The sequence below is a fragment of the Nicotiana tabacum genome, chromosome 8 (genome assembly GCF_000715075.1).
Source record: "Nicotiana tabacum cultivar K326 chromosome 8, ASM71507v2, whole genome shotgun sequence".
NCBI lineage: Eukaryota > Viridiplantae > Streptophyta > Magnoliopsida > Solanales > Solanaceae > Nicotiana > Nicotiana tabacum.
This window is the reverse complement of record NC_134087.1, coordinates 18,300,279-18,318,751: the sequence shown is the minus strand read 5'-3', so window position 1 is coordinate 18,318,751 and position 18,473 is coordinate 18,300,279. Positions and strand designations below refer to the sequence as shown.

General features: G+C 37.7%; 1 non-coding gene and 1 pseudogene across 1 annotated transcript; one reads left to right on the top strand and one right to left on the bottom strand.

Annotated features, from left to right (window-relative positions):
* Positions 1-15,832: 15,832 nt before the first annotated feature.
* Positions 15,833-17,258, top strand: LOC107814040 (UDP-glucose 6-dehydrogenase 4-like; annotated as a pseudogene).
* Positions 17,259-17,580: 322 nt separating this feature from the next.
* Positions 17,581-17,741, bottom strand: LOC142163699 (U1 spliceosomal RNA). The gene has a single exon (XR_012694641.1). It is a non-coding gene; the product is annotated as a U1 spliceosomal RNA (small nuclear RNA).
* Positions 17,742-18,473: the final 732 nt, after the last annotated feature.

The window sequence follows — 18,473 nt, the reverse complement described above, 5'->3', positions numbered from 1 at the left end:
GGAGTGGGCTGTGCGGACTGGTGGATTGGGCCATTCAATTTGGGCTTCAGATTTTAAATATTTGTAGCCCAATTTCGTTTTAAAACAAATTTTCCCCCTTTTTTCTTTATTTCTAATTTCCTAAATACACAACCTAATTAAATAAAACTAGATACCCTTAATTAAGCACTTAACATATTTATTTCATGCGTATAAAATGTTAAAAGTAGGTAAAATCAAACAAGGCAACAAATCAGGACAAAAGAAATGCGTATTTTTGTGATTTCCTATTTAACAACCGGACTACGGTTCAAATTACGCACGACACATACATTTTGTATTTTGTTTTAACAAAAATGGGCAAAAATCGTAAATAATTAATAAAGTGCCATATAAAAATCCAAATTTGTACCGCAGGACCTATTTGTTATTATTATTTTTTTTATTTATTTATTTTTCTTTTGGAGCGATTGTCGCGCAAGACAAAAATCACGTGCTCACAACCAGTTTATTTTGCTTCTCCAATCATGTTTCTTCAAAATTTATATATTTTATATTGGTTGAGTCGATGCAATGCATTTACCTCTCGTTTCTAAAGTCGTTCCCAGTGATAACTTTTCTTCAATATAAAAGTTATTGATATTTTTTGTGCATGATAAACAATGTAATATATTCGAACATGTACATATAAATACGCGCACATGCACATTATTATATGTATATGTGTAGATGATTTTGTATTACATTTTAGATATAAAATGTCCTCTCCTGTCACGATCCCAAATCCCGACCCGATTGTGATGGCGCTTGTCGTGAATACAAGGCCAACCAACTATTCCCAATTCTAAGTTAAACAGTTAAACAACAAGAAAACAGTCTAAAACATGATTTAATAATACTAAGTAGCAGATAATATCATAAAAAATGCGGACAACCCAACACAGCCCTAACCGGGGTGTCACTAGTCATGAGCATCTATAAAACCTAATATAAGTCTGAAAAGTCTACAACTTTTACAAATGTCTGATAAGAGATAGAAATGATAAAGAGGGAGAAACACGGGACTGCGGACGTCAAGCAGCTACCTTGTGGACTCCGATATCTGCCGGGAGCTCTCAACTCGTACTAGCAGGATTCGCAACACCTGAATCTGCACACAGGGGTGCAGGGAGTAAAGTGAGTACTCCAACTCAGTGAGTAACAAATGTAAATAAAGACTGAAAGCAAGAAATCACGTAAGGCACAAAGCATTCTATAATGAAGCAGTAAAACCATTTAAAAAACAGTAATTCAGTGAAAGATAGGTAGAATTCTTTAACTCAAATTTAGTTTCATGAAAAACCTTTTTAAATGTTTAAGCATGTAATTGATAGTCAATTATGAAAAGTAAACACATAAAGACTCGCCCCTCAGGCACAGTATCAACAAATCCGCCCCTCGGGCAATATCTCAGAACAGTACCAGCCCCTCGGGCAATCACATAGAATAATACTAGCTCTTCGGGCTCAATCTCACATCACAATGGGTACCCGCGCTCACTGAGGGTGTGCAGACTCCAGGAGGGGCCCCTTACGACCCAAGCGCAATATCAAGCCACCCCGTGGCATCATCACTAGGCCCTCGACCTCATATCAATCAATCCACCTCGTGGCGTACATATCTCAGGCCCTCGGCCTCATAATCAGTATCAAATATTTCCTCACAACATAGGCCCTCGGCCTTACTCACTCAAAAATCCTCACAAGCCACTCGGGCAGTAGTAAAACATCTTTCTAAACCCAAAATATCATTTAAGAGATCATATAAGTGTAATAACAGAGTAAACCTGGCTGAATATGAAAAATAGTGAAATATAATATGACTGAGATCAAGTATAAAGTCAAAACAGTGAGGAAATACCAGTAAAAATCCCTGAAGGGTACAAATAGTTAGCACGAAGCCCAAATATGGCATTCAGCCCAAATAATGATGATAACAAACAGATTTTAGTCAAATATGCGGTAAAATCATCAATCGGGACGGATCAAGTCACAATTCCCAATAGTGCACGCCCACACGCTCGTCATCAAGCGTGTGTCTCATATCAATATAGCACTACGATGTGCAATCCGGGGTTTCAAACCCTCAGATCATCATTTACAATCATTACTCACCTCGAACCGGTCAAATCTCTAGCTCGCGATACCTTTGCCCCTCAAATCGGCCTCCACTCGCATCGAATCGATCCAAAATCAGAACGAGGACGACAAAATGCTAAGGGAACGAAGCCCAAGCGAAAATAATCAAAATACGACACAAATCCCAAAATTACCAAAACCCAACCCCCGGGCCCACGTCTCGGAATTCAATAATTTTTACATCATTAGATTCCTTATCTCCCCACGAGTTCATACATATCAAAAGTTCTCAAATCCAACCCCGAATGTTCCTTCAAATCCTCAATTAAAGGTCTAAGTTTCCAAGCCCTAGTTTCCCCAATTTTCACCCTTAATTTCCATGATTTCTAGGTTTAATCCGTGAAATAATAGTATAGGAATGAGTTTTAGGTCCCAATTCCTTATCTCAATGAAGTTCCCTTGAATCCCTCTTTCAAATCGTCCAAAAAGCTCCAAAGCCGAGATAAAAATGGTGAAATAGCTCAAAATTCGCGATGGCCACAATTTATACTTTCTGCCCAGACATTTTCGCATATGCGGCCCTTTAACCGCTTCTGTGGTACCGCATTTGTGGTTTATCATCCGCTTCTCCGAAAATCACTTATTCGACCAATTATTGCATCTGCGATCACACTTCCGCATCTGCGACATCACAGATACGGTCACTGTAGTCGCTTCTGCGGTCGTTGGTCATCAGGCCATTTTCCCTTCTGTTATACTTTTCCTGCATCTGCGACTTCGCAGGTGCGGTCCCCAGCCACATCTGTGGTCCCTGAAAACTCCTTAAAAATCTGCTTCTACGACTCGTCTCTCGCATATGTGGTGTCGCACCTGCGGTCCCCAATCCGCAGGTGCAGAAATACCAAAAGCAGCAACAGTTCAACAACTGCAACAAAATCCAAACTTCTCCGTCAACCACCCGAAATCACCTTAAGACCCTCGGGACCTCAACCAAAAGCACAAACATATCCTAATACCTTATTCAAACTTGTACCAATCTTCAAAACACCTCAAACAACATCAAATCAACCAAAACACATCGGATTAAAGCCAAATTTTCTAAATTCTTCCAAATTCCGCTTTCGATCAAAAACCCAACCAAAGCACGTCCGAATAACCTGAAATGTTGCGAACACATCCCAAATGACTCAACGGAACTATTCAACTCTCAGAATTCTATTTTGATCCCTATATCAAAATCTCGCCTGCCAACCAGAAATCATCAAAATGTCAACTTCGCCAATTCAAGCCTAAATCTACTACGAACCTCCAAAATTCATTCCGATCACGCTCCTAAGTCATAAATCGCCTCCCGAAGCTAACCAAACCATCAGAACTCACATCCGAGCCATCTAACACATAAGTCAACATCCAGTTGACTTTTCCAACTTAAACTTCCTTAAAAGAGACTAAGTATCTCAAACCTTACCAAAATCATTTCGGATTCGATCCGACCATCACGATGTCACATACCATAGATAAACAAAGCATAAGGAAGCAGAAATGGGGAAAACAGAGCGGTAACTCATGAGACAACTGGCTGGGTCGTCACATCCTCCCAACTTAAATAAACGTTCGTCCTCGAACGAGTCAAGAAACGTACCTGAAGCCTCAAACAGGTGAGGATATCTTCTCCGTATCTCCCGCACGGTCTCCCAGGTAGCCTCCTCCACTGGCCGACCTCTCCACTACACTTTCACTGAAGCTATATTCTTCGACCTCAACTTTCGAACCTGACGACCCAAAATAGCTACTGGCTCCACATTATAAGTCAAATCATCATCCAACTAAACCGTGTTGAAATCCAAAACATGAGACGGATCTCCAACATACTTTCGGAGCATAGAAACATGAAATACCGGATACACACTCGATAAGCTAGGTGGCAAGCTCATAAGCCACCTCCCCAATCCTCCGAAAAACCTCAAAAGGCCTAATGAATCGGGGAATCAATTTCCTTTTCTTCCTAAACCTCATAACACCCTTCTTGGGCGAAACCTTCAACAGAACCTTCTCGCCAACCATGTATGACACATCTCGAACCTTCCTATCAGCATAACTCTTTTTCCTCGACTGCGTTGTACAAAGCCTCTCCTGAATCACCTTCACCTTCTCTAAAGCATCCTGCACCAAATCTGTCCCCAACAGCCTAGCCTCACCGGGCTCGAACCAACCAACTAGAGATCTACACCGCCTCAAATACAAAGCCTCATATGGAGCCATCTGAATACTCGACTGGTAGCTGTTGTTATAAGAAAACTCTGTAAGCGGTAGAAACTGATCTCATGACCCTCCGAAATCAATGGCACAAGCACGTAACATGTCCTTCAATATTTGAATAGTACGCTCGGACTGCATGTCCATTTGAGGGTGAAAAGTTATGCTCAACTCAACCTGAGTACCCAAATCTCGCTGCACAAACCTCCAAAACTGTGATGTAAACTGAGTGCCCCTATCTGAAATGATGGAAACTGGGACACCATGCAAACGAACAATCTCTCGGATATAGATCCCTGCCAACCGCTCTGAAGAATATGTAGTACACACAGGAATGAAGTGCGCGGACTTGGTCAGCCAATCCACAATCACCCAAATAGCATCGAATTTCCTCAAAGTTCGTGGAAGTCCAACAACAAAGTCCATAATGATCCACTCCCACTTCCATTCGGGAATATCCATCTACTGAAGCAAGCCATTTGGTCTCTGATGCTCATATTTCACTTGCTGACAATTGAGACACCGAGCTACAAATCCTACAATGTCTTTCTTCATTCTCTTCCACCAATAATGCTATCTCAGATCCCGATACATATTCGCGGCACCTGGATGGATGGAATACCGGGAGCTATGGGCCTCCTCTAGAATCAACTCCCAAAGCCCATCCACATTGGGCACACAAATTCGGCACTGTATCCTCAACACCCCATCATCACCAATGGTCACATCTCTGGCATCATCATGCTGAACTCTGTCTTTAAGGACAAGTAAATGCGGATCATCATACTGGCGCTTTCTGGTGCGATCATATAAGGAAGACCGAGAAACCACACAAGCCAATACCCGACTGGGCTCCGAAATATCTAACCTCACGAACCGATTGGCCAAGCCTGAACATCAACCGCAAGAGGTCTCTCCCTAACTGGAATATATGTCAAACCCCCCACACTCACCGCCTTTCAGCTCAAGGCATCGGCCACTACATTGGCCTTTTTCCGGATGGTACAATATAGTGATATCGTAATCCTTAAGCAACTCCAACCATCTCCGCTGCCTCAAATTAAGATCTTTTTGTTTGAAAAAGTACTGGAGGCTATGATGATCAGTAAACACCTCACAAGACACACTATACAAGTAATGCCTCCAAATTTTTAACGCGTGAACTATGGTAGTCAACTCAAAATCATGAACGGGGTAGTTCTTCTCATAGGGCTTCAACTGACGAGAAGCATAAGCAATAACTCTACCCTCCTGCATCAATACACAACCAATACTAACTCTCGAAGCATCACAATACACGGCATATGAACCTGAAACTGATGGCAATACTAACACTGGAGTTGTGGTCAAAGCTGTCTTGAGCTTCTGAAAGCTCTCCACACACTCGTCCGACCATACAAAGGAAGCACCCTTCTGAGTTAACTTGGTCAAGGGCGATGCGATAGATGAGAATCCCTGAACATAGCGGCAATAATAGCCTGCCAAACCAAGAAAGCTGCGAATCTCTGTGGCTGAGGACGGTCTGGGCCAACTCTGAACCACCTATATCTTCTTCGGATCAACCTGAATACCCTCGCTGGACAGCACGTGCCCCAAGAAAGCCACTGAACTGATCCAAAACTCACATTTGGAGAATTTTGCATAAAGTTTCTCCTCTTTCAATCTCTACAACACAATTCTCAAATGCTCCGCGTGCTCCTCCTAACTATGTGAATATACCAGAATATCATCAATGAAGACTATGACAAACGAGTCAAGATAAGGCCGAAACACACTGTTCATCAAATGCATGAACGTTGTTGGGGCATTGGTTAGCCTAAAAGACATCACCAAGAACTCATAATGATCATGTCGGGTCCTGAAAGCTGTCTTAAGAATATCCAAGTCCCTGATCTTCAACTGGTGATAACCTGAACGGAGATCAATCTTGGAGAACACTCTCGCTCCTTGAAGCTGGTCGAATAAATCATCAATACGAGGCAAATGATACTTGTTGTTAATTGTTACCTTGTTCAATTGCCTATGATCGATGCACATTCTCATAGTGCCATCCTTCTTCTTCACAAACAGAACTGGCGCACTCCAAGGTGACACACTAGGCCGAATGAACCCTTTATCCAGGAGTTCCTGAAGTTGCTCCTTTAATTCCTTCAACTCCGCTGGTGCCATACGATATGGCGGAATAGAAATGGGTTGAGTGCCCGGTACCAGGTCAATACCGAAATCAATATCCCTGTTCGGTGGCATGCCCGGTAGGTCTGCAGGAAACACATCGGGAAAATCCCTCACAACTGGAACAAAATCAATACTGGGAGTCTCAGCACTAACATCCCTCAGAAAGGCTAGATACGAAAGACAACCCTTCCTAACCATACGCTAGTCTTTCAAGAATGAGATCACTCTACTGGGAACATAATTAGTCACACCTCGCCACTCAATCCATGGCACAACCGATATAGCCAATATGACTGTCTTAGCATGACAGTCCAGAGTAGCACGACACAGAGATAGCCAATCCATGCCCAAAATGACATCGAGATCCACCATACACAATAATAAAAGATCCACACGGGTCTCCAGACCCCTAATAGTCACCACACACGACCAGTACACACGGTCTACAACAACAGTATCGCCCACCGGGGTAGATACATGAACATGTGAAGCAAGAAACTCACAGTGCGTACCCAAATAACAAGAAAAGTATGATGACACATAAGAAAAGGTGGAATCGGGATCAAATAATATAGAGGCATCTCTGTGACAGACTGAAACAATACCTGTAATAACAGCATCTGAAGCAATAGCATCGGGTCTGCCTGAAAGTGCATAGAAACGGGCCTGACCGCCACCTAATCGACCTCTCCCTCTGGGGCGACCCCTAGCTGACTGACCTCCACCCCTAGCTGGCTGGATAGGTGGTGGTGAAGTAACTGGCGTTAAAGCCGATGACTAATTCACCTGCACGCCTCAAACTGGAACCAATATAGCACATAACCGTGCAATCGACTAATTAATAGTGGACTCCCCCACTTGGCTCGAAGACATAGACCAAAACATACATAATAACTCATAACACATGTACTTTATTGCTGCCCTAATACTATAGTGAGACTAAACTCAATCCTTCATAAGCTCATGGAACACAGACTATCTGGTACTTTATATCTTCTACAAATCTAGCATTCACTCTCGTAGTAGTCAAGCCTACTTTCTTGAGCAACCCAAATTTAAATTGTAAAACATATATTTCCCTGGTAACAGAGATCTTCCAATAAATGACACAAGGGATTATACAAACTTCAGAACAATCCGCAGGAGATAACCCCACCTGCTTTGTCTCAAACTAACATTTCTGTATACCTTCCACCGTCATAAACATTACGCAGTCACTTAAACTTCCTGAGTCTGAACTCTGACCGCAACATGAAATTTACTCCACTCCCAACTAAGAAACATGGAAAGATTCTTCACACACCCATAACTCGGGGCTATACCTCAAATCGAGATGAAAATCGAGCACCTAATAGTCCTTCTATCCTCCAGCATACCCTTCTCGTGGCTTCCAAATCACATGAATACATCTCGCAGTCACATCACACTCATCATGTAACTATTCAGTCATCACCTCCTTTAATAGGGACTTAACAAAACATATAGATCCAGAAACACGGGCTCACGAAATCAACAGCTCAGTGCTCAAGACATAGGCAAAAAATCCGGCCTTGAGTCCTTCAGACTGGCCCAACATCAATGCACAGAGATCACATCTTGCCCCTAGATCAGGGAATCATAAGCCATCGATGCGTATCCAATACAGAGCGCTCATGCGCACATACAAATGCGTGGAAGGAATTCAAATAGTTACTTTTCAAGCTGAATCAAGGATGCACGATAAGGATTCAAGAATGTGAAGTTTTTCCTAAAGATTTTGCAGCCTCTCGAGGATAAATACAGACGTCTCCATACCGATTCGCGAGAATCTACTAAACCTGCTCATGACTTGGGAGACCTATGTAACCTAGGCTCTGATACCAACTTGTCACGACCCCAAACCCGGACCCGGTCGTGATGGCTCCTCTCGTAAAGACAAGGCCATCCAACTATTCCCAATTTTAAGTTAAACAGTTAAACATCAAGAAAACAGTCTAAAACATGATTTAATAATACTAAGTAGCAGATAATATCATAAAAATATGGAAGTATAACCCAACACAGCCCTAACCGGGGTGTCACTAGTCATGAGCATCTATAAAACCTAATACAAGTCTGAAAAGTCTACAACTTTTACAAATGTCTGATAAGAGATAGAAATGATAAAGAGGGAGAAACACGGGACTGCGGACGTCAAGCAGCTAACTTGTGGACTCCGATATCTGCCGGGAGCTCTCAACTCATACTAGCAGGATCCACAACACCTGAATCTGCACACAGGGGTGCAGGAAGTAAAGTGAGTACTCCAACTCAGTGAGCAACAAATGTAAATAAAGACTGAAATCAAGAAATCACGTAAGGCACAAAGCATCCTATAATGAAGCAGTAAAGCCATTTAAAAAACAGTAATTCAGTAAAAGATAGGTAGAATTCTTTAACTCAAATGTAGTTTTATAAAAAACCTTTTTAAATGTTTAAGCAGGTAATTGACAGTCAATTATGAAAAGTAAACACATAAAGGCTCGCCCCTCGAGCACAGTATAAACAAATCCGCCCCTCGGGCACCGTATCAACAAACTTTCCCCTCGGGCAACATCTCAAAACGATACCAGCCCCTCGGGCTCAATCTCACATCACAATGGGTACCTGCGCTCACTGGGGGTGTGCAGACTCTTGGAGGGCCCCCATCTCGTGGCATCATCATTAGGCTCTCAGCCTCATATCAATCAAGCCACCTCGTGGAGTACATATCTCAGGCCCTCGGTCTCATAATCAGTATCAATGTCTCCTCACAACATAGGTCCTCAGCCTTACTCAATCAAAAATCCTCACAAGCCACTCGGGCAGTAGTAAAACATGTTTCTCAGCCCAAAATATCATTTAAGAGATCATATAAGTGTTAAAACAGAGTAAACCTGGCTGAGTACAAAAAATAGTTAAATATAACATGACTAAGTTCAAGTATAAAGTCAAAACAGTGAGGAAATACCAGTAAAAATCCCCGAAGAGTTCAAATAGTTGGCAGGAAGTCCAAATATGACATTTAGCCCAAATAATGATGATAACAAATAGATTTCAGTCAAATATGCGGTAAAATCATCAATCGGGACGGACCAAGTCACAATCCCCAATAGTGCACGACCCCACGCTCGTCATCAAACGTGTGTCTCACCTCAATATAGCACTACGATGTGCAATCGGGGGTTTCAAACCCTCAGATCATCATTTACAATCATTACTCACCTCGAACCGGTCAAATCTCTAGCTCGTGATGCCTTTGCCCCTCGAATCGGCCTCCACTCGTATCGAATCTATCCAAAATCAGAACGAGGACGTCAAAATATACTAAGGGAACGAAGCCCAAGCGAAAATAATCAAAATACGACACAAATCCCAAAATTACCAAAACCCAATCCCCGGGCCCACATCTTGGAATTTAATAATTTTTACATCAATATATTCCTTATCTCCCCACGAGTTCATGCATATCAAAAGTTCTCAAATCCGACCCCAAATGGTCCTTCAATCCTCAATTAAAGGTCTAAGTTTCCAAGCCCTAGTTTCCCCAATTTTCACCACTAATTTCTATGATTTCTAGCTCTAATCCATAAAATAATAGCATAGGAACGAGTTTTAGGTCCCAATTCCTTACCTCAATAAAGTTCCCTTGAAATCTCTCTTTCAAATCGTCCAAAAAGCTCCAAAACCGAGATAAAAATGGTGAAATAGCTCAAAATTTGCGAAGGCCACAATTTATACTTTCTGCCCAAATATTTTCGCATTTGCGGCCCTTTAACCGCTTCTGTGGTACCGCATTTGCGGTTCATCATCCGCTTCTGCGAAAATCACTTATCCGGCCAATTATCGCATTTGCGATCACACTTTCGCATCTGCGACATCGCAGATGCGGTCACCCTAGTCGTTTCTGCGGTCGCTGGTCTTCAGGCCATTTTCGCTTCTGCGATACTTTTCACGCATCTGCGACTTCGCAGGTGCGGTCCCCAGCCGCATCTGCGATCCCTGACAACTCCTCAAAAATTCACTTCTGCGACTCGTCTCCCGCATATGCGGTGTCGCACCCGCGGTCCCCAATCCACATGTGTGAAAATACCAAAAGCAACAACAGTTCAACAGCTGCAACAAAATCCAAACTTCTCTGTCAACCACCCAAAATCATCCTGAGGCCCCCGGGACCTCAACCAAAAGTACAAACATATCCTAATACCTTATTCAAACTTGAACCAATCTTCAAAACACCTCAAACAACATCAAATCAACCAAAACACATCGGATTCAAGCCAAATTTTCTAGAATCTTTCAAATTCTGCTTTCGATCAAAAATTCAACCATACCACGTCCGAATGACCTGAAATTTTGCACACACATCCCAAATGACTCAACGGAACTACTGCAACTCTTGGAATTCCATTCCGACCCCTATATCAAAATTTCACCTACCAACCGAAAATCGTCAAAATATCAACTTCGCCTATTCAAGCCTAAATCTACTACGAACCTCCAAAATTCATTCCGATCACGCTCCTAAGTCACAAATCACCTTCCGAAGATAACCGAACCATCGGAACTCACATCCGAGCACTCTAACACATAAGTCAATATCCGGTTGACTTTTCCAACTTAAACTTCCTTAAAAGAGACTAAGTGTCTCAAACCTTACCAAAATCATTCCGGATTCGATCCGACTAACCCGATATCACATAACACGGATAAACAATGCATAAGGAAGCAGAAATGGAAAAAAACGGAATGGTAACTCATGAGACGACTGGTCGGGTCATCACATCTCCTTACTGGTCTATTGGCTATATATGTGGCACTATTTACATGTTATAATCTTAGTAATTGTGGAGTACAATAATATCGATCGGAAATAATTTTATTATACCAATTATTTTAATGCTCTCATGATTTGCTATGTTTAATTTCCATGCGTTAGATACAACATATACTTTCATCTTTCACATATTATCTAACATCTTGCACCGATAGTACCTAATTTTCGTTAGTATATTGATTCTAATTAGTCAAAAGCAAAAATATTATAAATTATATGACCGAGTAATCCAATATAATTAATATATTAAACAGTACAATATAATTTTATATCGAATAAAGTATTTTATAGCTGAGCATGCATCTGTTGTGCTTTTCAATTTATGTTTACAAAAACAGTTTAGTTCATATTTAGAAAGAAATAAACTACATGGAAGGTCACACTGTTAGAATTCTCTTTCAAGTACTTTGCCAAACAACTGTACCTATAATGTGAATATGATGTCCACGTAAATATTTTGTGCAATTCGCTTTTTAAGATTTTTAACATTGAGCCAATTATATATTTAAAGTTATGGGTTCAAATCTATTATTTTTGTAATTTTAATAAATTTTACATATAAATTTCTACTCCGCCTCGAAAGTTATGGGTTCAATTGAACCCGAAATTCTCACACTGCGTCCGCCTATGTGTGCAACAACAATTTCAATCGGCAAACTCATCATTCTATCACCAAGCTATCACATACCATACAACAAAATCACAAAATATGATTAAGTTTAAAAACCCTAGACTCTCAATTCAAGTGAAGTTGCATGCACTTTCTCCTTTCTAATAATCTAATTATTCATCATGCTTATTTTATTTATTTTTTCACTTTCCTCTACCTAGCAACCTATATTATTGTTGGAAAACGGACATCATTTTACTCTTTGGTGCAAAATAATTGGAGTCAATAGGATTTCTAATACTTTATTTATATTATAATAATTATTATCTTTATAATGATGCAAGTGAATATATTATCCTTAATTTAAAATTCACTTTAATCGGCTATCTAAAAATTTAAATGATTCTTTGACGGGATTTATTTCAGTATGACTCCACTTTAAGTTTATCGATATCTCTAACCCCAGAATTTGAATTTTTAATACCCTATATATACAAAAAATTTGTTCTTTGAATCATTAAATATTAAATATGTTGATTATTATTATAAAATATTGTATATATTGTCTTAAAGTTGTCAAGTAGTTTATTTTTCGACACCATACTTGGCTTAAGCTCAATGCAAACTACTCAAATTGCATTCCAATTCAATTTCGAATATCATATCAGTTTGTTAGTAATAGTGATTTTTTTAAAACGACACATAATCTAAATTAAAAAAAAATATTGGAAGATATCCTTATCTTATAATCTATGTATTGAGTTGAAAAAAAATATATTTGAAATTGATAAGATTAACTTTCAAATTTTTTATACTCAACAAAGATGAAACATAAGAAGAAATTTGTTGTCATGTTTTATTTCTCATTTTTAGATCTTTCTAATATTTTTTTCAATATTTATTTTCTTTTATCTTATTTTTTATGTCATTATTTCTTTTGTTACAAAAAATTAATTTATTTCACTATAAAAGGATGAGTTTTAATAAAAATTATGAATATATGAACTTTAATTATATTTTTAGTCTTTGGTTGAAATTATTTAATATTTTTCTTTTGGCTTTATCTAATCATCCTAAATAGTTTCTCACCCGACCATTTAAATTAAAAAATTGAATGATGTGTAATTTATATATAATCCATATATAATATGTGTATAATTGTGTGTTGTTGGTATATCATCTATTTATATTAGCTATAAAAAGTAAATAATAAATATGGCCGGATATTATGTAAATATTCCATAAGATTTCGGTTTTCTTGAGTTTATCCATGATATAACTTCTATTAAAATAATTTTAAAACTCTCTGCTAATTTTTAAAAATATCTTATCTTTTATTATCTTTGAATTAAAAAAAATAAAGAGTTTTTTCGAAATAATTTATTTACATTTTAAAAAAAATATGTCACTTCATACCAATTTTTTCTTTATATATACTCTTTATTACACTTAAAAGTCGCTATAGAAACTATCAATTAGAAACCAGTTTATCTCTTGTTGAGTTTGAAAAAAAAAACCTTTCACATAATCTAATAATTCAAAACTAATATTCTTCAACGAAAAAAATATTATACCCTTGCAATATTGGCTTGACTCCAGCTAAATGAAAGGGGCTACAGCTTATACCCTTCAATTTCTTGAATGTGCTAAGTTGAAATTAATGATAACAATTGTATAGCCAAAGTTTTGTTATTTGTTTGATGTCCATTTATGCAAATTGACTCTTTAAACAAATATTCTTTAAGAAGAAAAAAGAAACAATTTTTTTATTTTTAATATCGACTGATTTTGTGATGTTTCTTTCTCCAGCATGTATGTTTACTTTATTATATATGTAAGTAAACTTTTATTTGATTTTGTAAACTCTTTTTTGTTATTTAGATAAACATAGACGTGTACCATATATATTACATTTATTTTAAAAGAATTTCATTTTATTCAAATCTAGCTACAGTGTTTCAAAGAACTATACTTATAGGATTTTAAATGTGAAAGATTTTTATAGTTATATGGAGTAGTTTTTGTTTTACTAGAAGTGAAGTAGTATTTAAATAATTATAAAAAATAATAAAAGTTCCTAACATGATTGCATATGATCATTAACCGAATTAAGTATGATAACATAATATAAAAAAAAGATAAATTTTATTTTTAATTTAAGTTCGAATTTTAGAACTTTATCTATAAATTCAAAATTATCTTTTAATTCAAATTCCGTATATAGTCAAATATAGAATATATATATATATATATATATATATATATAGTAAAATATAGAATAAAATTACCATATACTATTGACATTTATTAACTTGCCACTTAGTTTAACTATAATGTCAATTATATATGGTAACTTTCTTGCTTTAATATATATAGATCATTAAACCTTCACCTCACTTCTTTATAAAATATAAAATTGTCTCACCATATATAACTAGTGAACATCACTCTTCTGCACCACATTTTTATTGCTAAAAGAAGGCCAATTAACCAACACGTTGATCTCAAGTTATGTTGCATTTATATCAAGCTCTTTATTTTCACATGAAACTGCACCCTTTAATTACCTTTTCTATTAATGATTTCCTCTGGTTAAATTGGTTTACCTTTTAAAGATTTTTTTTTGTGTGTGGCTGTGTTACAGCGTATTGGGTGGGTAAACTAAGTGGGTATTTGGACACAAGAATTATAAAATTCCAAAAACAAAAGTGATTTTTTTTTTCAAGTGAAAATGATATTTGAAAATTAGAGTTGTGTTTGAATATGAATATAATTTTGGGTTGTTTTTGAAATTTTGTGAGTGATCTGAGTGAAAATTTTGAAAAACAGCTTTTTGGAGTTTTTTTTTCAAATTTTCGAAAAATTTCAAAATTCATCTTCAAGTGAAAATTAAAAATTTTATGGCCAAACACTGATTTCGAAAAAAAGTAAAAAAATTCTTATGTCCAAGCGGGCTCTTAAAGTCTTATGTTTTGAAGTTGATAACAAAAAGAAGCTATATACGATTTATGAATATTTTTAATGGCTTGAGACATTTAGGGAAAAAAATTGTAAGATTTTCACGGGGCTATCCTGTTTGATCGCCCTAATTTAACTTGTATCCATTTTTTAAATTTTTTTTTTAACCAGTACTCAAAGTACATACAAAACTTCGCCTTTGCACTTCAGACCTTAACCAGAAGTGAATGTCTTTGGGCGAGCTTAGCCCGATACACCATGATCATTTCCTTGTAGACAACAACTTATTTTCTTAAAAATATTGTTTATCCCTTTTCAAATTTGTTCCACCTTTGATTATTCCAAACCAGAATTTAAATCTGACTTTTTGGCACTTATACTTAGTCTTTGAGAGTCAATTAGTTTAGCTCAGATCATAGGTTTATTTCCATTATATATATTGGTCTTGTGGAAGTCTTTGCCACCATTCCACAAGCTCATTTATGTCCTTTTATAGCAACATTTCATAAGAGAATCAAAACCATCTTTTCTTATTGCTCTATTCCTTTTCAAAAATTAATTTGGTGGGAAAATACTTGAGGTAACTTTTATGAAAGTTGGCTAAAGTTTAGTCTTGTTCTCTTTTTTTTATCACTTTCTATTAATCCTTGTTGTGTTTAGTATACATTGGTAATAAGTTGGTTTGGTCTCATTTGGTTTATTTCTTTGGAATTAATTTGTCCAAGAGACTGGCAATATTTGTTTCTCATTTTGCATGTTCATATATACAGATGTACCTCTATACAATCATAATAACAATAACAACTACGCCTCAATAGACAAATTGCATTCTACTATGCTTAGGCTTATTGTTATCCTGGAACTTTAACTCTTCGTTTGATCCGGTTTCATGTTGCAGAAAAAATGGTGAAGATTTGTTGCATTGGAGCTGGATATGTTGGTGGACCAACAATGGCAGTCACAGCACTCAAGTGCCCTGCAATTGAAGTTGTTGTTGATATAGCTGTTGCTCGTATCGCGGCCTGGAACAGTGATCAGCTACCTATTTATGAGCCAGGACTTGAAGATGTAGTGAAACAATGCCGAGGAAAGAACCTTTTCTTCAGCACTGAAGTTGAGAAACATGTCTCAGAAGCAGACATCATATTTGTTTCCGTTAACACACCAACAAAAACTCGAGGCCTTGGTGCTGGGAAAGCAGCAGATCTTACATACTGGGAAAGTGCTGCTCGAATGATAGTGGATGTATCGATGAATGACAAGATTGTTGTTGAGAAGTCAACTGTTCCAGTGAAAACAGCTGAGGCAATTGAAAAAATACTCACACATAACAGCAAAGGAATCAAGTATCAAATTCTTTCAAATACTGAATTTCTTGCTGAAGGGACTGCTATTCAGGACCTTTTTAATCCGGATCGCGTTCTAATTGGAGGACGAGAAACCCCTGAGGGGCAAAAAGCAATCCAGGCTCTGAAGGCAGTTTATGCTCATTGGGTGCCTGAAGATAAAATCATATGCACCAATCTTTGGTCAGTTTAGCTGTCGAAGCTCGCTGCCAACACCTTCTTGGCTCAGAGGATTTCATCAGTTAATGCAATGTCAGCTCTTTGTGTAGACACTGGAGCTGATGTTGCACAGGTTTCCAATGCTATTGGTAAGGACAGTAGAATCGGATGCAAGTTCCTCAATGCCAGTGTTGGTTTTGGTGAAAGATATTCTCAACTTGGTTTATATCTGTGAGTGCAATGGTCTCACAGAAGTTGCCAATTACTGGAAACTAGTGATTAAGGTGAATGACTACCAAAAGAGTCGGTTTGTTAACCGAGTAGTCTCCTCTATGTTCAACACAGTCTCAGGCAAGAAGATTGCTATTCTTAGATTTGCATTCAAGAAAGACACAGGTGACACTAGGGAGACTCCCGCGCTTGATGTGTGCGAAGGCCTATTGGGAGACAAAGCTCATTTGAGCATATATGATCCACAGGTTACTGAGGATCAAATCCAAAGAGATCTGTCAATGAACAAGTATGATTGGGATCATCCAATTCATCTTCAGCCAATGAGCCCTACTGCGATGAAGCAACTCAACGTAGTATGGGATGCTTATGAGGCCACAAAAGGCGCCCACTGCATCTGTGTTCTGACAGAATGGGATGAGTTCAAAACTCTTGATTTCAAGAGGATTTATGATAACATGCAAAAGCCTGCATTTGTGTTTGATGGAAGAAACATTGTTGATGTGGAGAAGCTCAGAGAAATCGGGTTCATCGTCTACTCCATTGGAAAACCTTTAGATGGATGGCTTAAGGATATGCCTGCTGTGGCATAAGGAAGTCAAATTCTCTTCCACATTGAATAAGTACTACACATGAGAGCAAAATCCAATTTTTTCTTTTCCATTCAAGCCTAGAATAGAATTGAAACTGTTTCCTTTTAGCAAGGTTCAAAATGCCTATCTTTTTATTTCTCGTCTTTTCCGTGTAAACCTCAGCAGCTCATTACATGATATTATGATCACTTACATTATAATAATTAAATCTTGTGGAAATTCTAGACTTGCTTTTCCTTTAGACAAAGAAGGAGCTTCCATAGGACCGAGTGAAAACAAATTTGGACAAGACACAATAATCAAATTTTGGGCATAGATTTGGGTAGGGGCCGCGCGTACGCAGGCCCCCGCTCCCACAAATTATAACGTAGGCTCAATCACTTGGATTGACCTTAGGCGGGCATCCCTCCAAAGTGCAATGGAGGTCACCAACCTAGGCCATGAGCCTTATTGATCTCTCATTGACCCCGTCCAGGTAAGTATGTTTCCTTGTGTGACCAGCCTATCTTTTATATCACTGCATTTGCTCGCTTCTCCTCTCTGCTTGCGGTGTGGGATGAACTACAAGTGAAAGAAGTCAAGTTGTAACAAAATATATTTCAATAATAATAATAGAAATGACGATAACAACAAGGAATCTTTACCTGGTAATCTTAAAATTAATTACTCTCCTCTTGACAACAAGAATATTTTTGCGTGAAAGTTAAAAATCTCACAAAACATTTTCTCGAGAATACCCCTTTCTATCAGCGTGTTTGGTCAAGTTTTTCTGGCCAAAACCTTTTTTTTTTTTTGAGGCCAAAAATATTTTTTTCCAAAGCTAAGGTGTTTGGCCAAATTTTTAAAAGGAAAAAAGTACTTTTAAGTAGAAGCATAAGCAATTTTTGAAAAGCAGAAAAAAATAGTTTTTTCCTATAAGTGCTTTTTTTTGAAAAGTACTTATGAGAAAAATTCCATTATAAGAACATTTTAAAAGTTTGGCCAAACGTTGTTGTCCAAAAGTGTTTTTCAAATTAATTAGTCAAACATAAATTGATTCTCACCAAAAGTAATTTTTTGAAAAGCGCTTTTGAAAAAAAATATTTTTAAAAATAAGTTGATTTTAGAAGTTTGGCCAAACATATTATATAACTACAGTGATAGAGGGAATAATAAAAGATTAAGGAGTCTGGTTTTTTTTTTTGCATTTTATTTATATATAGTTTTCGTCTAATT